This window comes from Nerophis ophidion, linkage group LG06 (assembly GCF_033978795.1).
Source record: "Nerophis ophidion isolate RoL-2023_Sa linkage group LG06, RoL_Noph_v1.0, whole genome shotgun sequence".
Classification (NCBI taxonomy): Eukaryota; Metazoa; Chordata; class Actinopteri; order Syngnathiformes; family Syngnathidae; genus Nerophis; species Nerophis ophidion.
Genome location: NC_084616.1, coordinates 29,780,838 through 29,803,999, shown reverse-complemented (window position 1 = coordinate 29,803,999; position 23,162 = coordinate 29,780,838). Strand labels below are relative to the sequence as shown.

Sequence of the window (23,162 nt, the reverse complement as noted above, 5' to 3'; positions counted from 1 at the left end):
TTGCTTACTAAAATAAGTATTTTGCAATTTGGTTTCTTTATGATGCAAATAATACTGATTCCGTGCATGGCCCCTAAAGGCTAATATTATTTGATATAACTTCTATTAGATTGTGGATAACATACGCTATAATTTGTTGTAGCGTATATGTTTTATAATGTTTGAAGAAATAAGGATTTTAAAATTGAGTTATACTTGTATGAAGCTGTGTTGAGTAATTAATAGCTGTATCTAACAGGTGAGTGAATATTTCTTCACATGCAGTGAAAAAATCATACCTTTTATAATAAAGACTTGACTTGACTTGACTTTATTAATTCATGCTTGCAGTGGAGCCAAGGCACCACTGAAAAAACACTCGAATTTTACAATAAATATCTAACAAACAATTACAATAAAAAAAATGAAAATAACAGACAGTACCCTATACAAACAAAAAAACATTTTCAGGGCAGAAGCAGCATGTAAACTGTTATCATTCTGGTATATGACTGTATTACTTATTTAATTAGATAGTGTCATTATGCATCTTAATTGCAGCGTGCAAGGTAGAGTTTTTAAGTCTCTTAGTTTTTGGTCTGGGCTCGGGTTCAGCCAGCTTATGTTGGTTCCTCAATGTCCTGGCAGTGCGGCTGCCTCGTGTTGGAGGTAGCAGGTCATGCAAAGGCTGTTGGTCATCATGCATATCCCTGACCAGCTTCACTGCAGCCTCCCCTCTCCTGGTCTGGAGTGATGGTAGGGGTTGTGAGTTGTTTCCAGCTCTCCTCATAATGATTTTACAGGCACGTTTCTGGACTCGCTCTAGCTCTGCCTGTTGTTTTTTGGAGCAGCCCACTAAGAGCACTAAGCTACATTCCAGACACGACCTGATGAGAGTGGTGTAGATGGTAACAAGGTCGTCTGCAGGTATTCCATGTCTCGCCATGACGGTGAGGTAGTGCAGCCGTTTGGAGGCAGTTTTTATTGCATTCTCGATGTGCAAATCTCCAGTGAGGTTTTGGTGGAGGTGGTAAGCCAGGTACTTTGTTGTTTCCACGACAGGGACCTCCTGTCCCCCCCCAAAATAATATAGGAATGAAATAATATGCACTGTATGGTTTTCCATGTCCATCCAAAACGTTTAAACACAATGTTTATCTTCTTGAACAGGTTATGAAGCACTTCAGCATACTGACAAAAAAAGACCCAGCTTCCTAAATAAAGATCACAAAAAAACAAGTCATTCTTACAGCATTAAATGACAGTTACACAATCTATTATAGATCTGTAATATATATTTTAAGTTAATAAAAATAACAATCAGTTTGGATCCACATCAGGGGTGTCCAAAGTGTGGCACGGAGGCCATTTTTGGCCCTTACCTATTTTTTTTATTGGTCTTCGACATGGTCTGAAAATACATATATATATTTTAATTATTATTGATGTTTATTAGACATAACACAAACAGCTATTCCCTTGGTCACATATAACACAAAGCTATGCTAACAATTTCCATCCATCCATCCATTTTCTACCGCTTATTCCCTTTTGGGGTCATATTTAGCACATACATTTAAGCATTTGAGCATACAAAATATTCAAGTGGACCGCGCATTCTGGTCACTTTTCAGTTTGCCGTCCAGCATGAAATAAGTGTGGACACCCTTAGTCTACAGCACACTTGTTTAAGAATATCCATCCATCCGCTTACTACCGCTTGTCCCTTACGGGGTCACGGGGGCGCTGGAGCCTACCTCAGCTGCACACACACACGCACACGCACACACACACACACACACACACATATATATATATATATATATATAATATACACACACACACATACATGTATATACATATATATATATATATATATATATATACTGAACATATATATATATATATATATATATATATATATATATATATATATATATATATATATACTGAACATATATATACATATATACACATATATACTGTACATATATATATATATATATATATATATATATATATATATATATATATATATATATACATATATATATATATACTGTATATATTACACACACATCATTACTATTTTACTAAAGTATTTTGGTTAGCCTCCAAGTGAGAGGGTAACCATATTAGACACTTTACCCAGGGGATTTTGAGTCCGAAGGAAATACATTATTTGTTTTTAAATAGATTTCTATCCTCCTAGAAGTGTATATACTGCACTACACAATTCCATTATTTTTGGTTAAATGGTCAAAATATGGTGCAGTGTAGTTTTATAAACCAAGATAAAAAAAACATATATTTGTGAATACTTTGTTGACATTGTATGCAGCTATTGTATAGCATATGTTTCAATATACATATATATAGCCGAGTATTTACCCTCCACCTATAATTGAATGTTCCAAGCGTATGTTAAAAAAAACCCCTACAAAATAATCACATATTTTTGCCTGCTTTCGGTCCAAATTGGCTTTTCCACATATGGTCCCCTGATTTATGTTGCAGCTTGACATTATTTAGCAGGCTGTGCATGCTTGGGCACTGCAGCCCCAAATTAAAAGCCTGTACTTTTGTATGCATGCTTGTGTGCAAATGTCAAAAACTCGTTTGTGTGACTTGACCGAAATTTTGTGTTTTTAAGGAGGGTGGTTCACTTATGAAGTGTGGTGGTGCACAAACTTGCAGTCCTTTCATTTTGGGCCGGCATTGTTTACAGCAATATAAGGCACCGGGCCCATAAATCTTCCCTCTGTGCCAAGACAGGGCCATTTGTGTGCAGCGTTTGAAACCGGCAGCATCCTAACGCCTCCTCCCTCGGTCTCATCTTATCTGTCCAGCCTGGCTCTACTCTTGCACATGCGCACACACGCCAACTCGTCGGGGCGCAACTTCTAGATATTTGGAATCGAATTAACATAAATAATGCTGCATTCATATTTGAGATGCCAAAAATCTTCCAAGTTCCAAGTGACCATTTCGCCATTAATTATTTGCCCTGTAGAAAAAAAGGCTTTATTGAAACTTTCTGGTAGTTTCTAGCAAGGAGAGAGGGTATAAGGAGGTATAAAGGGGGTGACACCCAGAGCGATCGGCGCGCTTTTGTGTGTGCATGAAGGAGAAAAATGATTTATTGTCACCAAGGCAGTTCAAACAGAGTTCACGGAGAATCGTGGTGCAGGCACAGGAGCTAAATTATGGTCTTGCTGAGCTTGTATATCACACAATGCAGAGAGTGTGTGTTCAAGGGTGCAGGCGAGCTGCAGGAAACACTGCACCAATTAAATGACTTTCAAAACATACTAAATTCATACTTGGGCCCTTACCCAAAATATAATAATTTTATATTTCGCAGAGAGGCAATCACATATTTAAAAAAAATATGGTGTTGAGACAAGCGGTAGAAAAATGGATGGATGCATGGTGTTGAGGGAATCATTTTCCAATGCTATTTAACTCAACGCCGTTGTTGATTATATATGTGCATATTAGCCTATATATTTCCGAAATACAATTAGTTCGAATATCATGAAATTGAGTATTTAAAAAAAAATAAATTATACAAATATTTATATGTTTGTTGCCTTGGCCACAAAAGGAAGAGGAAGAAGGCTGCTCTTCTCTGCAACACTGACTGCATCATCCATCACGGGTGGGAGACGTAAAAAGATGGTTCTCTCCATACCTTTGTTGGAGTGAAAGGAAAAAAAAAAGAAAAAAAGAAAAAGATAACATTGAATTGAAAAATAACTATATATTCTGCATGTATTTTTTTGGCATGGATTTGTTTAATTTAAATGGATGATGTAATTTTGCAGAACACAAATCAATTCGTTTTGAAGTAATAATGCGAAAATGTAATTAAACAAACGGTGTAAGTGCCATACTGTACATACATTAAATAATCCAAATTGAAACATTAAAAGCATATTTTCCTCCTTTGTCTTTGTGCCCTCACTGTCAAGCCTTCTTTGTTTGCCCACTCTCAGAGAACATACTTAAACCAAGTCTAGACAATTAGAGATATGTGAATTAGTAAATAAATAAATAAATAAATATAAATTAGAACATAAAATGTATTTTTATTAATTTAAAATGATTTTAGAAATTGATTACAATTTTACAAGCAAGTCAACTAATTGAATTCGACACATTTATGCCTATTGATAATGTACTGGATTCGACTATATTATATAAAGGTTGAGCTATTATGACGTTTATAAATAAATAAATAAATGAATAAGTAAACAGCCGCTAAACAAATTAGCAAATCTGCTGTTCAGGAAATAGACAGAGCCCGGATAGCAAACCTGCTGTCCGGGAAAAAGACATAGCCCGCCGATGAAGACGCATGGTGTAACAACACGACGTTGTCCAGCTGTACGCCCCTTTCCCCCCCAAAAAAGGGTTAATTTACAGGAATGAACACAATAAAAACACGATCGCTATAACCCCACGCGTGTACGTGTGTGTGTGTGTGTGTCTCCTCTCTGCCATTTTGTTCAGCGTCTCTACTCTTCATTTCTTCCTCCTTCGAGCTTTCATTAAATTGACATATTTGTCCATGTTTCGTCCAAACAGGCAAGTAAAAAGACTGCAGCTGCTGCTCTTAAGACGATGAGTGAAAAAATACAAGAGACAATTCAAGTTGCCTGACGATGACGCCAGACACCCTGGACTCTGCCATTGGACAGCTCACCACCACGTGACCAAAGCAGCCTCTGGGTAAATATTGTTTCACATGCTTATACCGACTGCTGGTTGTGCACTGCTTTCTATTTTTCCAACTAAAAATGTGATAGAAATACTGTTTTTAATATAAGAAAAAAATAATGTTTTTGTAGGTTTTATTTATTAAATGTGAAATGGACCCCCAACAGAGAGCACCACTTTGCATCACTTTAGCCAGTGCCCTCAGTTGAGCTTCATGAGTCAAACATGACCTCGCTTGCTATTGTCACTTGCAGGTTGGACCAGAAATACGCGTTTGGAGTTGCTGGATCTTCTGCAGGCTCACTACCGTGCGGATTTGGACCTCAGGATCAGAAAGGGCAACGTACTTCCTGCCACTCAGGAGCAATAATCCAATGGACGATTATGGACTGGCATTTTGGAGCAATGTGGTACGTATATTTGATCATCTTGTTATCCATCCATTTTCTACCGCCTACTCCTTTTGGGGTTGCGGGGGACGCTGGTGCTTATCTCAGCTACAATCGGGCGGAAGGCGGCGTACACCCTGGACAAGTCGGCACTCATCGCAGGGCCTACACAGATAGACAGACAGCATTCACACACTAAGGCCAATTTATTGTTGCCAAGCAACCTATCTCATCTTGTTATCATAATACTTTATTTTCAATTACATTAAACCTTCTAAAATTCAACAAGTTCAATAAATAGTTGAGCATCTAGCTTGATTCAAGACTTATATCTAGACACAATATATTTAATGCGTATTGAAGTTATAACAATTAATTTCAACATTGAATGAATGAAATAAGTTTATTTTGGTCATATAATCAATCAAATCAAATCATTTGAACTCATAAATAATGGATTGGTATGTTCATAGTAGCACGCTTTGTGTATTATTCTAATGACCTTTTTTTGAAGTTTTATTATTGGGTCTATGTTTGTTTTGTAAACATTTCCCCAAATTTTAACACAATACGTTAAATATGGAAAAATAAAAGAATAATACAACATATGCAGGCATGTCTTATTCAGCATGTGTCTTACTTTATAAAGAATAGCAATAGATTTGGATATTTTTCCTTTTATATATTCAATATGCGGTTTCCAACACAGTTTATGATCAATTATTATTCCCAAGAATTTAGTTTCATATACTCTATCAATTTCCACTTGATTTAATTTTAATTTTGCTTCACAATTTGTCCTTGGACCATTAAACAACATAAATTTAGTTTTCTTATCATTAAATGATAACTTATTAATATCAAACCATTTTTTTAGCTGAATGAACTCAACCTCCATTATCCTCAACACTTCCTTCAAGTCTTCTCCTGAACAATATACATTTGTATCATCTGCAAACATAATAAATTTCAATTAATTAGATCCTGAACAAATATCATTTAGGTAGAGTATAAATAATTTAGGTCCCAATACCGAGCCTTGTGGAACCCCACAAGTTACTCTTCTTGGCTGTGATTTAGTCTCATTAATTTCCACATATTGAGATCTGTTACTTAAATAACTACTTAACCACTGTTGCGAAACACCTCTTATGCCATATTTTTCCAATTTCTGCAGAAGTAAGGAATGATCGATTGTGTCAAAAGCTTTACATAAGTCAATAAATACTCCAACGGTGTGTTGCTTTTTTTCTATTGCTGTAGTCATGTGTTCTACAAAGTCCATCACTGCTAGAGATGTAGATCGATTACTCCTGAAACCATACTGATGGTCATTCAATAGCTCATGTTTGTCAATAAACTTATCAAGTCTATTTACAAATAATTTCTCAAGAATTTGTGCAAATTGAGGTAGTAAGGACACAGGTCTGTAATTTGAGACCACATGTTTATCACCATTTTTATAAATTGGAATAACTTTTGCGATTTTCATTTTGTCAGGAAAAATTCCAGTTGATAAAGATTTATTGCATATATAAGTAAATGGCCTCAGGACACAATCCATCAGTTCCTTAACAAGTGACATATCCACATTGTTACCATCGACAGATTTTTTATTTTTAAACTTTCTGACCACTTCTGACACATCACTTTCACAAACTCCACCAAGAAACATTGAATTGTTTATGTGAGATACAAGCTTTAACTTTTTCTCATGCTTCATTTTTAAATTAATATTTTTTGCCAAATTTGGGCCAACATTCACAAAAAAATTATTGAATTCCTCAGCTATTTCTTCTATATTTTCAATAATTGAGTTGTCATCTTTTACCAGATATACTGTAAAATCCTTATTGCTAGATTTTTTAATCATAGTATTAAGCACATGCCAGGTTTCAATGATATTATTTTTATGTTTATGCAGCAATTGTTCATAATAGTTTTTTTGTTGCAGCCTCATGATACATGTCAATCTGTTCTTATACTTTTTATATTTGTCCTCATTTTCCTTTGTTCGATTCTTAATAAATTCCTTATAAAGTCTATTTTTTTTTTTTACAGGCTTTTACTAAACCCCTTGTTATCCATGGTTTTTCCCTCATTTTAGTATTTTGCTTATATTCTCTCAATGGACAATGATGGTCATAAAGTGTCAGAAATATATCCAGGAATGTATTGTATGCTTCATTAGTATCCTCCACAAAAACATTTTGCCAGACTTGATTTAAAAGATCAGCCTTGAATGCATTAACTGCTTCTGGTGATTTTATTCTAACAAAATTAATTATTTGTCTTTTTGTTTGTAAATTTGGCTCGTTGTTTATTTGGATCACTGTAAAAACAGGCAAGTGATCACTTACATCAGTCACTAAGAGTCCACTTTTCCTCTTCCTATCAAATACATTTATACAAATATTATCACTTAGTGTTAGGCTGTCCTTTGTTATTCTGCTAGGTTTTACAATTAGTGGAAAGAAACTCAAGCTAAACATAAGATTAAAAAAATCAGTGGTTTTCATGTGATCATTATATTTCATCAAATCAATGTTAAAGTCACCACAAATCAAGATCATCTTATCATTATGTTTTTCATATAACTCGAACATTTTCTTATTAAATTGATCAATGCATGTTCCAGGAGTTCTATAAATACAACTAATTAATATGTTTTTGGATCTTTCAACACTGATTTCAATAGTTACACATTCCATCAGATTGTCAATAGCAGTTGTCATGTTAGCAATCAGCCTACATTTGAGAGAGGACATCACAAACAATACAACACTTCCTCCCCTTTTGTTCATCCTGTTTTGCCAAAACATTTCATATCCCTCTAATCCATCCAGTAATTCCTTACTATCATTCAACCAAGTCTCTGAAATTGCTATTATGGTAAACTTTTGCTGTATTTGTTTAAGATACTCTTTAATTTTGGAAAAGTTACTGTAAAGACTTCTGCTGTTAAAATTAATGACTGAAAAGCCTTCCATTTCAACATTTGAATTCAACTGTTCTTCAGTATAATACTCACAGTCCACATTAGCGTCCTGATAGAAGTGAATATCTGGGTCAATTTTATTTTCTAACTCATAGCATTTATGATCATGAAAGTTGAAAGACTTGAATTTTGTGCAGCTCATTTGTTCTTCTGTCATGTTGATTGTCCACATGGTTTTATGCGTGGTGTTGGGTATATGCCTCTATAATCCAAGGTAAGAAAAAGTAAAAAACAACAAAAATAGTCGGAGAATTCCAAAAATAATCTCATCAAAAATCTCACTGTAGCTGTCCTCATCAAAAATAGAACGATCAAAAAAATGAGCTCGACAAAAGTACAATTGTAACTGTCGAAAAAAAATGATTTGATCCTTTAAACAATTAGTGGTTGCCGATACAGTTCAGTTACCATATCATTTTTTTTTAGAACGATACGATCCGAAACGGTTCAGTGAGTTGAAATCAATTTACAAATTTTTTTGCAAAAAAACCCCCCAAAAACTATCAGTGTGTGAAATAAATACTGGATACTAGACACTACAGCTGAAGTTTCTTATATTCCTCTTATTTCTATAAAAGGAATTATCTACAATTGAGTTATGGATACAAACAAGCAAGTAAACAACAATAAAAAGGCAAAGCATTCACATCTTATTTGAATAAAGTACAACCAACACTTTAGGTTGAATTAACAAGGGAAAACCTTTTCTGTTCACATTTTCACCATTCAATCAATTTTCAATAAAAGTAAAGTAACCAACATTTTAAAACAATAGATTTTGTCTGCTACGTCACCTTTTTTTTTAAAGAGAGTATTAATATATAAAATAAACTCTACCCAACATCTCTTCAGGTTGAATCAACAGTAGGTTTACCTGCTATTTTTACTGTTAGAAATAATACAAATACAAATAAAATGCATACAAAAAACAAGTGCAACCAAGTATTTTCAGGTTGAAGGAGCAGCGGTTTGACCTGCTACAACTCTCATTTTAATAATCAGCTATGATCGCAAAGATAAGTCACAATAAATGCAAACGCCACAACACAATAACATAAAGCCATAAGACAACAACATTAAGCCAAAACACAACAGTACACACATGGAAAGGAAGTGACAACAGAAGTAAGTGGTGTGACTATCTTTTTTAGTTATACATAACTACATTTTTTTCAATAATACAAATTTACTATGCTGCGATGAGGTGGCGACTTGTCCAGGGTGTACCCCACCTTCCACCCGATTGTAGCTGAGAAAGGCACCAGCGCCCCCCGCGACCCCAAAGGGAATAAGCGGTAGAGATGGATGGATGGATGAAAATTTACTATGTTCAGGATGTTGATCCGTCGCCGTAACTTGTGCTTAAAGTTTAAAGCTTAAAGTTGGGTTGTGGCTTTATATTATTGTGTTGTGGAGTTTGTATTGGTTGTGGCTTTTGCAATTGTGCGATAGCTGAAAGTTGATGTGCTGTAATTTATATTGTCTTGTGGCCTTTACTTCTGTTATGAACTTTCTCAGCCACTGTAGCTCTCTGCCACTCTTGTTTTGCCGACTAATAGCGATGATGCCACTGAAGGACAGACTTTAATAATGTTTAACGTTCTTATCTATAAAAGTGTTAAAACTTCATGTGAAGTCTGCTGTTCTTAAATCCAATGTTTTCCTTTTTCTCGTATCGATGACAAAACCGTTCTAAAACAACACCTCCAGGCAACTTCAACCCTTTACTAATACCTTCCTCCTTTCACATCCCATCTCCCCGGATTGTAAATAACCTAATGTAAATAATCAAATGTATTTATAATGTATAAACTTGTTCTTATGCTATCTGAACTCACCATGTTCTCTGCTCGCTGTACATATCCTACTAAGTAAGACCTACACGGTTTCAATGTCCATTTCTCTGTTGATGCAATTGTTGATGACTGAAGTACTGATATCAACCAAAGCTCCTCATCCCACCCCCTGGATTGTAAATAATTTTAAATAATTCAATGTATATACTATGATGATTAACTTATGTGATGACTGTATTATGGGGATTGTACATATTTGTACCATGAATTGATTAACGTGGACCCCGACTTAAACAAGTTGAAGAACTTATCTGGGTGATACCATTTAGTGGTCAATTGTACGGAATACTGTATGTACTGAACTGTGCAATCTACAAATAAAAGTATCAATCAATCAATCAATCAATCAATCAATCAATCAATCAATCAATCAACCAATCAATCAATCAATCAATCAATCAATCAATCAATCAATCAATCAATCAATCAATCAATCAATCAATCAACCAATCAATCAATCAATCAATCAATCAATCAATCAATCAATCAATCAATCAATCAATCAATCAATCAATCAATCAATCAATCAATCAATCAATCAATCAATCAATCAATCAATCAATCAATCCATTAATCGATTGTTTTTCCTTTAAAATGATGTTGTATCGATACCTCGATCAATGTAGTTGAATCTAAGTAATATAAATCAACATATAGATATGTCGATTAATCGTCACACCTGTAATAAATATATAAAGTCCTCCTCATGTGTTTTTTGCTCCTGAAAAGGAATCTAGCAGTCATTTCCCACAATCTCAATTGGTTTTGAGTAACTGTGCTTGGAACAGCCCCTTTCCAAATCCCACCCCCTCTTGGTGTGATGTCATCTGGAGAACTGGAGCCCATTTCCCCACATAGACCATTTAGATGAAGACATGAAAAAATATTATATCTATTACTAAATTACATGTTTTTGTTGCCCTACACGGTCCATGATTACTTCAAAACTGATAATGGTTCACATTATGATCAAAAAACTAATATAAAATAATCTTCCATAGACACTATAGCCTGTGTTTTCTCATGCTCTTTCAGCATTTCCTCAAGCATCTTGAGGAAATTGAACGTAGAAGAGCATGCAACATACAATACTAGAAGCTTACCTTCTTTTTCTCTCAATTTTGAGCACGGGTGTACTCGTCTTTCACTGTTTTTCTGCATATTCTGACTCAGTCTTTCTCCCCTCGAGGGTGCTCCTGATTTTCAGGATCCCATTTAGCTTGAGTGTTTTAATTTTTTTTCCCATCCAAACTTCAACCAAAACCCTTCTTCAATTTCAGAGTCATTAAAATGATCGCTGCATAACCGCTTTTTTACTTTTAGTAGGGATACATCTATTGCTTTTCCAATTGACCTATGGCGTCACATCACATCATCATCGTCACAAGTCAACAGCCAAGTTCTTTGTGTACCTGATGTCTGCTGTAATATTGACATAGATTACAAATATTACACCTCTAATGGCTTTGTTGATCTTAAATAACAGAGAGCATCAACAAATGATCTTGGATTGTGCTGCAAATAGACACTACTACCAAGAAGATTTCAGAGCAAATGCGAGTCTGAAGCAAAGAAAGACTGGCGAGAGAGAGTTGTTTTGAAGGAAATTTCAGATAGAGAATCATGGAATGAAAATGTTTGAATGTCTTAAAGTTTATTCTATGAGCTCTGTAGATTGATGGAAGGCGGTTTAAATCATAAAGAAAAGACCGTTCAGGCTCTGATACCGCTTTAATTCAGGGTTGCTGTTATTCTGTACACGTTTTCCAGGTGTGCGGAATACAGAGTTAATGTTAATCCGCTTGGAATGCATAAATACTGTGGGAAGAGGTTTGTTTACACTTTCTTCTTAGGCTTTAAACCTACCTGCTTCGTTCTCATACAGTACATCTTATTCATTTTTCATTTGAGAGTCCGAATGAAGCCACCCTTGTACATATCCTTAGCTGTACCTTCTTATATAAATCTGTGATTCTTTCTTTTTTTCCCATCGTTGCAGTTCAAAATGTTCAGTTGTTTTAATTTTTAAAGCACATACTGTATTTTTCGGAGTATAAGTCGCACCGGAGTATAAGTCGCACCTGCCGAAAATGCATAAAAAAGAAGGAAAAAAACATATATACGCCGCACTGGAGTATAAGTCGCATTTTTGAGGGAAATTTATTTGATAAAATCCAACACCAACAAACATTTGACAGGCAATTTAAAATAAATAAAGAATCGTGAACAACAGGCTGAATAAGTGTACGTTATATGACGCATAAATAACCAACTGAAAAGGTGCCTGGTTTGTTAACGTAACATATTATGGTAAGACTCATTCAAATAACTATAACATATAGAACATGCTATACATTTACCAAACACTCTGTCTCTCCTGATCGCTAAATCCCATGAAATCTTCGTTTTCGGTGTCGCTTCTAAACAATTCTGCCAACTCAAAAGGAAGACAATGCGCCGCTTCCTCTTCTATCGGTACGTCGCTTACGTCAGAGTCATCGTCAGGTGCAGTTCCAATTATTCCAGTCTTTCTGAATCCGGACAGGATGGTTTCGGTTGTCACTGAAGCCCATGCTTTGTCGATCCATCCGATGACATCCAGAAAAGTTGCATGGCGCATTCTCCCGGTTGCCGTGAAGCTGTGCTCTACTTCCATCATCCACTGCTCCCACAGGCTGCGCAGGACTGCCTTAAAGCTCCTGTTCACGGAGATGTCAAGTGGCTGAAGTATTTTGGTTAAGCTTCCGGAGATGATGGCAGGTATGGAGTTTACTCCAAACTTTCTTTCTGCTGCTCGATTGCCGTTTCCTGCTGCGTATTTCACTACTTCCAGCTTGTAACCTGCAGTATATTCTTTCCTTTTCGGTGCCTATAAGTTACCGCCCATGTACCGTAGCAGGTAGCATCTTCTTTCCCACAATGCACTTCTGCCATGACCCGCCTCCGCCAAATTTTCATTGGTTGACATGTGTGTGACGATTGCTGTAGCATCTTCTTTTCCCACAATGCATTTCTGCCATGACCCGCCTCCGCCAAATTTTCATTCGTTGAAGTGTGTGTGTGACGATTGCTGACATCTGGCTAGTCTCATACGTGAATGAGATAAATAATATTTGATATTTTACGGTAATATGTTAATAATTTCACACAAAAGTCGCTCCAGAGTATACGTCGCACCCCCGGCCAAACTATGAAAAAAACTGCGACTTATATTCCGAAAAATATGGTAATCAGTCTCCTCTCCATTCCCCTTGTTGCCTATGTTTTGATTGAATTGTATCTGCTTCTGGGTTATATCACACGTGTCGAGACTGGTGAAGGTGTGATACAAAAGGTCCATAGCAGCCCACACCCACTCTAGGGATCTGGTTTAAACCGCATAATCTAATTGTGTTAGATCAACTTTTCAAAAGCCAAGGGTTTCCAAGGGTTGTAGGATGCTTGTTTTGAGCTGAAATAATTTGAGAAATCAGACTAATTTAGTACATGGAAACATTGTCACTGTTGGAATATCTCTAGAGCTAGCGACAGATGCTGAAGGCTATAACCCCCCAAACAATCAGGTGATTCTTTAAGGTGTGTAGTTGTCAGTAAATGCCCATTAACCTTGTACGTCATATCACCATCAACATGCATGTCCAATGGACTCTTTAATGGTGGTTATTTTCAGTAGATGTCCCAAGGTAGCATTTAAGTGACTGAGATGGTGCTGTGGCAGCTCTGCGTGTATAGTGTGTGATAAATGTGTCCTGTCAGGCAGTCGTAGTGGCGTCAGATGTTTCCCCCAGACTGTTGCTTCAGGAGGTAACCTTCCCTGAGCAAATGACACACTTGACAGGCCGACTTGCTACACGTCTCAAGCATGACTGAAGATACAGGAAGAGCTGAGGGCCCTGCACTTGTCTCAGAGTATAGCAACGTGAGTCATGCTGGTCTTTCATGATAGTCTTGTTTCACCGTGTTGCCTTCTCTGTGTGTTCGCAGAAGCAGAGAACGGCCTACAAAAAACACACACAGCTACGACATTGATTTGGTTGCAGAAGCCCAGGATGAGGCACTAGAAGAAGCATGGGAGCAAGAATGCTACCCAGTGTTCTTCATGGAACTCTCCACCAACCTCTCACTCCTGCTGTCTCGTCTCCCAATATGATGGATTATTTCCCTCGGTCTCATTGTGAGGCCTTCATTGATCCACATATCTAATCAGACTTGGCCAATTTTATTCCTGTTCAAGCCCAGACCATCATCACCACATTCCAACATGGTCCAAGGTCCCGTTAGTGGCCGTCTTATGTAAAGGATACATTTACTTTTACTCAGTTGGAATCTCACAGCACACCACCGTGGTATTTTAGTTCAAAAACTGTCCATGAACATTACAGCGAATCTGCAGCTCCTCTTCTTGAGCACAGCGTGCAAAAAAACCCACAACAGCATATTTGTGTGGGTATTTCGAGTAATGTTGCATGCTTAAATCATTGGGATAGTTGTTCTATTTAGTGTCACTTTATGCTTCTTTTCTGTATTATGCACTGTAATTAGTAACACTATTGAATGTGGATTGAGCAGGATAATGCTCACATTGAATGTTGTAAATTATTTTGTCAAATGCAACAATCCTTTGATACTGGTCTTGGTTGTTAATTTCTGTACATGCCTAATGAATGCAATCCCTGATAATGACTTTTACTTCCATCACTATTCCACTGTGAAATATTGGCAGGTTTCATCCTGAAAAGGTAACAACTTTACGATTAGCAATGCTTCGACAAACCTCTTCACAATTGTGCATTCAGGTTGCACAGTCCAGCAACAGAAAGCGTCTCCCTTGCTGCCCCCCACCCCCCAAGTTCCCCGCCATTAATCATGGAGCCTTTCTAACACTCCGACCACGAGTTCTAAACCCACTGGGCACCATGACAGGAATCCTCGCCTCCTACTTCCCGAGCCTCGCCAATACAAAAGCCAAATTGAGGTGCTGCAAGTCAGGGCTGGCCTCCCTCTCTTGAGGAGTGGGGGGGCATGTTAGCTTTCCGAAGCCACAACAATCCAGAGTGTCAGGCGCTAATGACAGCATATTTTGCAAAAGAAACAATGAGGATTTTATTACTGGCACCCGTTGGGCTTTTTCGGTATGCGATTAAAAAACAACAGAAACAGTTTCTGCTCATGATTAAAAAAAAAATCAATCTTCATAGAGCTAAATTCTGCACATGTAAAAAGATGTCATGCTTAGTCTCTACACATTTCAAGAAACACACCACATATAGTCATTGAAACTCTTTAAACCACAAAGTTAAACTGGTTGAGTTTTTTATATTTCTCCTATTGCTCAAAGGACTTTATTTAAGGTTGATTGTATTCACACTAAAAGTTTTAGGAATGATGCTAAATTTGTACAAACATACACCCTTACATCCTACAATGTAATGTGGCCACACTTGGGATATATATATATATATATATATATATATATATATATATATATATATATATATACGTATATATATATGTATGTTATTGAGCATAGTATAATACAGTGCAACCAGCAGAAAACAAAATAGAAGTGTTCACTTTTAAATAAAATAAAAGATAATAATAATATAACAGTAATAATTATACAGATTTCAATAATAACACTAATAATAATTATTATTATTATTATAATAATAATAATGTAACAGGTATAAACTGAAGAATAGGGAATAATATAGATTAAAAAAATATATACACAAAAATGAAAATAATAACTTCATGGCATAAATAGCCAAGATGTAACAAATATTGTTAAATGATATATTGTGATGTTATTATAATACACTGAGTTCATTATCTCATTTATGCATTATAGTCAATCAGTCAATGATGGACATCAGGGTTTTCCAGATTTTATTGAAGCTTTTAAGATAAGAGTGAAAAGATCACTGCTTCCAATTTTATATTAAAAACACTCCTGTGATCCATTGCTCGTAAGACGGAGGTAAAGCGTGTTTACAGTTCAGAAGAATTAAACACCCAGCAAGAAGAGTGTAGGAGGCTAAAACAGGTTGCCCTCAGCTGACAACCTTCCATTGTGTGGAATTCAAAAATATTTTTATAGGAAATATAATCGTACACGATTTCTAAAAACACATGCATTCCAATTTTTGGCAGAAATAACCCAAAAAAACAAAAGACAAAAAGAAATGACAACGGTCATTAAGTTAATAATTAAAAAACACAAAGGGCATCCCTGAAGCAGAAAAGTGACCAGGATCAGAAGTTTACAAGAATAAGAATCTGACAAAATGCACCGCTGACAAAGGCAAAGAAAGCATGAGACGAAGGGAAGCTCATGTATGCATCGAGAGGGCCGATTGAAGAACTTGTTAAGAGATCAATCAAGAAACTGGTTAAATATTCAAAATCATATCATCTCATAATACAAAAAAAAAGAATGATGCAGTCTAATGGAAGAAAGTCAACAAAATTCATCAACAACAGTACAATACAAAGGATTGCTGAACAAAAAGATCCAGATTTTGAAATGTTTCACCGCACTGCAGAATTGAGCATCATCATTAAATTGGCCATACCTTATCAAGTAAGTAACAAGTATTTCTGATTTCTGATTCTGAATGTCAAGCAATATATATATCACTGTATTTAATTCAGTCATCATTATCAATGCTATATTGTTTAGTAGTCCATATCGTGTATCTATTTATACTTATATCTTTGTTATGTTGATCCAAGAGAAAGAGTTGGTCCACTCACATGATGCTAAACAGACTGTAAAAAACACAACATGTTATGGCAACCAAAACCATAACAGAGCACATATTTGAAGCGAAGGACTGCAATAAATATTTGAATGCGAAAGTAACAGAAAGAAGGTCAGACACCTCTGTAATCAAGACAGTCTTGAACAAGCCACCCATTGCAATTCCTTGATATGTCATGAGAGTCACATACAAACAACACTCCACTACATGACTCATGCTATACTCTGAAGCCCTACAGAACTTTGAAGGACATTTGTGAGTTCATACCAAAAGGTATTTGACTGGATTTATTCCAAGGCTCTCAAGTATGTTTACATGAACTCATTAATTTCTTTGTGTAATTGAACATTCTGTAATGGAACACTAAACCGTTTCTACTCATTTCAAAAAGGCGAGATACACATATAGTTAAAATGGCATACAAAAAAGCTTTAAAAATATTAGAAAACCAAAAACCCATCATTAAGTAGTGGGTAGTATCTTTGATGCGGTGGGTGTCGTCCACTTCTTCTGTGCGTTCTTCTTCACACTCGCTTTTCTCTGTTCCGGAAGTTGGGGGGCAGGATTGTTTTGATCTCTGGCTGTGGGCTGTTTCTGGCGAGTCCAACCGGATGCTTTGGGGCGGGTCATTCGGGGTTTAGTCAGACAATCACTATGCCAAAAAGCAGTGGCGAGGCTTGTGACTTAATGAGTGTTTTTATGTAACTCTGCTTCCAACTTAAAGCATAACAACAAGCCAAGACACGGCTGGTACCTTGAAATACTCAATAATTGGTTTACTCATAAATGGAGGCATCACAATCTATATAAAACATTCCCGTGTAACAACCCTTAATCCAATGCAGGAATCTAAAAAGAAAACAAAAATAGTATCAAAACAGATGAACCAAGTTTCAGAGTTGTCTGGGTTGTATAGTTCTAATCTGATCCGATCCCATCATGCTTCAACTTTTACACAATGTATTGTAGCATGTAAGAGTTTAAAAAAAAAATTCAGAGTGTTTGTAAATGTTAAATTTAAACATTTCAATGTCCAATTCTTTCACAGATGCAGTGGCAGTTATTCTACAATACACCAAACAGGACATGAAAGTCCTCCATTTTTCAAATGGCATTAAAACATTTTGATTCATAATTTTTTAAAACTTGCTTTGCTTTAATGTCTCAAAACCTTGTTGTCCAAAAGAAACACATTTGACTTATTATTAATCATTTTAAGGACTTTTGATCAAACAATGTCACAGTTTTCAAATGGCATACAATAGTTATTTTACTAGTTAAATCTGTCACATTGTCTGATCCAAAGGCCTTTAGAAAGGTGCAACTGCCCTCCCCCCACCCCCCTCCAAAAAAAAATAAAACGAAAAAAAACTAATGCATTTCTGATGTTTCTGTAAAGGACTGAAGTTCATAGAGAAATTTGAGCAAAAAAGTAAAATAGATAGATACAATTCCAAAATGTTTTTACCCCTTTCAAAAACAGAAGAGCTTTTATGTACTGTTTGGCTTTGGATATAATTAATATTGAATGTGAAGGGTTAAATTAAAAAGAGAAAACATTTTGCCTCTTAAATTTATAATATATATAGTACATATATATATATATATATATATATATATATATATATATATATATATATATATATATATATATATATATTTACAGTACTGTATATATGATATGCCAACCCTCAGCTCATTTATCAAACAACTTAATCACTCCTGGACAGTCAAATAATAAATAGTTGTACTTGTATAGTGCTTTTCTACCCCTTTTTAAGGAGGCCAAAGCGCTTTGACAGTATTTCCACATTCAACCGTTCACACACACATTCACACACTGATGGCGGGAGCTGCCATCTAAGGCGCTAACCAGGACCCATCAGGAGCAAGGGTGAACTGTCTTTCCCAAGGACACAACGGACGTGACTAGGATGGTAAAGGTGGGGATTGAACCAGTAACCCTCAGATTGCTGGCACGGCCACTCTCCAAACTTCGCCATGCCGTCCCCCAAACCTGTCCAACCTGTTGCCACAATAACAATCCGACATGAAGTCGCCTGTTTTTTTTTTATTGAATTTCAATGATGATATTACAACTATGCTACTGATACTGTATTACTCTGTATGGTGTGGTTGTATGTTTTGTCGGTTTCTTTCAGGTGACAAACTATAAATGAAAACTAGCGCTAAATCTGGTAAATTTACTCCAATTTATTGTATGTCTAGAAATAATGTGCATAAACTAACAGAAGCACACAACTCTAGTTTATCCCAATGATTTTTTATTTATTTATTGAGCCAAGATGAAGGAGCAACACTACTTGATAATGCTATGCCTCGAGCATCAATATTACTAAGAAACCTGCGCATGATTTCTGGACATCCTGACAGTTTTATATGCATGGCCTTACGGTGAATGAGCTTCTGCAGAGGAACACTGACAGCTTTGAAACGAGGGTAGTAATGTGGAAGGTGATCCCCCAATGATTCTGGCTAGAAGGACTTGCCTCTCCTAATACACTACCTGATCAGTAGCTGGATCGGCTGTTTGACAGATATTTGACACCAGCAGCAGCCGGTCTCCGAGGGTGTCGGGGGACCGATAGAGGTGTGCAAATTATGCATAACATGAGATTGGGCTGCACCACATGAGCATTCACCAAGGCGCTGATTGCTGGATTATTTAAGAGGAAAAGCGATAAAATTGAAAGCGAGTGCGGGAAAAGACAAAGGGGAGGTTCTCCCCTGAAAATATGTCTGTTTGCAAAAAGGACAGAAAGGGGGAGGTGGGGTTTGTGTAAGGAAGGAGAAGACTGTCAAATTCTTGGGATTCTTGTCCGTGTTTGGTGATTTATAATGTTACTGGAGATGAAGCTCAGTATGAGCTTTTCCTCTGCTTTCTCAATACATTCTTAGACTTAGACTTCCTTTATTGTCATTCATATTTGAACTTTTACAATACAGATAAGAGCAAAATTTGGTTGCATTATCTTGTTATAGTGCAGGACAAAATGAGGAATAAGGTGCAGGTATAAATATATTTAGATAGATAGATGGATAGTACTTTATTGATTCCTTCAGGAAAATTAAAAAAAAAATTGTCCATCCATCCATTTCCTACCGCTTATTCCCTTTGGGGTCGCGGGGGGCGCTGGTGCCCATCCCACTACAATTGGGCGAAAGGCGGGGTCCACCCTGGACAAGTCGCCACCTCATCACAGGGATAAATATATTTACTGTACAGATAAATATATCGCACTTTTGCATATGCATCAACGTTTACGGATGTATGTTATATTGTCTTTATATTCCAGCGAGTTAATCCGTTTTGGGGGGAAATTGAGGGGATTATTCTGATGCGTTCAAGAGTCTTATGGCCTATTCTCCAACAGTATCCAAACATTTGAGTGCAGTTATATTCAGTTGTATTTGACGTCCCTAATTTGATGAAAATTACCTTTACATAGGGCAGCACGGTGAGACAGGGGTTAATGCATGTGCCTCACAATACAAAGGTTTGGGTTCGATTCCCGGGCTCAGTGTTATGTTTGCTACTGGGGAAGGAGACGGCACAGCGAAGGAATGTCAAGTTCAACAGGTTTATTTGAAGACTTGATGATTACGTGGAGTGTGTATGCTACTATGTATTTGCATGGAAGACTATGTGTGGAATTTATCATATGTAGATACCGTAAGGTTTGTTGAGGTGCGTGTTGGTTGAAAAGGGTGTTCAAATCCGAGAGGGAACAAGCCAGAGGGAGTCCAAAATCCAAGCGAGGGGCCCGAGGCAGGAGAGCGAGTCTAAAGTCCATAAACGAGGTCGGGGGATCCAGGAAGACAAAGGAAGGCCAGGAGGGAAGCAGCGGTGGTGACACAAACAAATGGAAGAGCAGGAGAAACAGGATCAGGAAAAACACAAGGAAGTAGTCACTAGGAAGATCAGGAGGAAGTCGGCGAGACGCAGCTTACGAAGGTAGTTTACGTTCCGACATCGAGGAGTCAGCGTCGGCCATCTTTATACTGCCCTCCTTCATTAGCATCAGGTGTGGCCTGCCGTCGGCTGCAGCGGAGAGTGGGCGTGGTCCGCTTGATGAGTGTGTGGGAGTCTCTGGTGTTTGCAGTGGATCTTCTGCGTGCACTTGCAGCAGCAGGAAGCACAGCGTGTGTGCGTGATACAACACTCAGGGTATTTCTTTGTGGAGTTTGTTCCCCCCCGTGACTGCGTGGGTTCCCTCTGGGTACTCTGGCTTCCTCCCACCTCCAAAGACATCCACCTGGGGATAAATTGATTGGTAACACTAAATTGGCCCTAGTGTGTGAATGTGAGTGTAAATGTTGTCTGTCTATCTCTGTTGGCCCTGCGATGAGGTGGCGACTTGGCCTTCCGGCCGAATGGAGCAGGGATAGGCTCAAGCACTCCCCGCGACCCCGAATGGGACAAGCGGTACAAAATGGATGGATGTATTCACGGTGGGGTCAATCAAGGTGGATCCCCAAAGGTCGAAGAAAGCCATTCTAACCAAAGAGCCCTAATGTAAAAGGGCACACTATCATACTCTGGCAACAAACGATAAGATTCACTGTCTTAGATTAAAAAAAACCCAACATATTTCAGTACAACAGGATATAAATGATTGCGATAACAAAATTGAGTGTTTTGCTCCAGGAGATCATCCAGATGCTTCCAGCGACATTCAAACCACTCATTCTCTCTTCTATTATATAATTCTAGCGTTTTGCCTAGCGGCTCTTTTAAATTTTTATATTTTACAACTCCATGACAAGTCACAGTATTGTCATCAAGTAGTCCTAAAGATCTCTCAGCACTGCTGCTGCGTTTACCACACAAGCTGTAATGGTGATGTATTTGGACAATGGAGCCTTCTCCAGAGTGGAAGAAGTAAACAAATCACCCATGGGTGTAGAAGAGAGAACAACTTCCATTGCACTAATAGTGTCCATAAATAAACCATGTTCATTACATAAAACTATAATGTTTCCAGATAGGAGAGACGCTGGTTAGGGATGTAGCTTGTTATCAAAACATAATTAACAGTCTAAATATATATTCTATTCTTTAGGGATTGAAAACATGTATAATCAGCTTTGTGCAATATAAATACTTATCTAAATTACTTGAATGAAAACATAAAAAATATAGATTTTAACTATTTTAAAGGGGAACTGCACTTTTTTGGGGAATATTGCCTATCGTTCACAATCATTATGAAAGGCATGATGAGGAATGTATTTTTAAGGCATTTTAAATAGTAAATAAACATAAATAAAAGTCTGCTTACAACAGAGCCAATTGGAGGCCCTCTATCCGCCGATAAAACCCAATACACAACCACCAAAAAACGTCAACAATACTGCATTTGCATTTTGAGACTTGAATATTAAGCAAGTATTAAAGATATTATAAGCTCTAACGCAGACAAACTATTTGTGTCCAATCATTTTTAAATGATTTTAGAAAAATGTGACAGTAAAGAGACAGGTCTATAGTTTGTAAATTGGTGTTTGTTTCCAGTCTTATCAATTGGTACTACTTTTGTCATTTTCATTTTGCTCTGAAATTTCTTCAATAACTTTTATCGCTTTCTTATCAATTTTGTGACAATCAGTTGAAGTCTTGGATTAGAGTTTTTTTACAGTTTTGATTATTTCCACTTTTGTCACATTAACGACGAACACAGAGTTGGGATTTCTATCCATGAAGTCATTCCAGTCATCAACTGGAATCCTTTGCTCTTGGTTGGTTCCAAAATTTACAAAGTAACTTGAAGTTTTCCACGACTTTGTTCATATTGTTGTTTGTTATGTTTCTGTCTATAAAATATTTAGGGTAATCCTTCTTAGCGCTGTTTTTTAATCATACAATTAAGTATCATGTTATTTTTATTCTTGTCTAAAATATTACTGTAATATTTCTTTCTGCATGTTTGTAAAATGTTGGCTAGCTTATTTTCATACTTTTTTGCCTCTATAGATTTCTGTGTTATAAATATTCTATATAATTGATATTTTTACTAGCGTTTTTCAGCCCTTTTGTCATCCATGGTTGATTGGTCTTTTTCTAATTCCTTCTGATTAGTTTCCATGGACAATGTTTACCATAGAGCGTCATGAAAGTATTGAGTATTGGAAAAAAAATCACCTTATGTACAGATGTACATATTTACTTAATTGTCAGTGTACACATTGTCCCATCGTTGTTCTTTTAGATTATTCTTCAAAGCGGTCATACTTTCCGTCCATCCATTTTTTACTGCTTATTCCCTTTGGGGTTGCGGGGGGCGCTGGTGCCTATTTCAACTACAATCGGGCGGAAGGCGGGATACACCGTGGACTCTCTGCATAATCTTTTAAATGTTTGTCATCCATGCTCCTCTTCTTGTCGTACCCATCATATATTGTGAAAACTGGTCGAAGATCACTAATATCAGAT

The 23,162-nt window shown here is 36.8% G+C and overlaps 1 long non-coding RNA gene across 1 annotated transcript in view; it reads left to right on the top strand.

The window, feature by feature from the left end:
- Positions 1 to 15,103, top strand: part of LOC133554486 (uncharacterized) — a 35,732-nt gene extending 20,629 nt beyond the window's left edge. The window contains exons 2-4 of the long non-coding RNA XR_009807126.1: positions 4,570 to 4,713; positions 4,956 to 5,111; positions 13,929 to 15,103. This is a non-coding gene — a long non-coding RNA (uncharacterized LOC133554486). The remainder of the gene's footprint in view (positions 1 to 4,569; positions 4,714 to 4,955; positions 5,112 to 13,928) is intronic.
- The last annotated feature ends 8,059 nt before the right edge of the window (positions 15,104 to 23,162 follow it).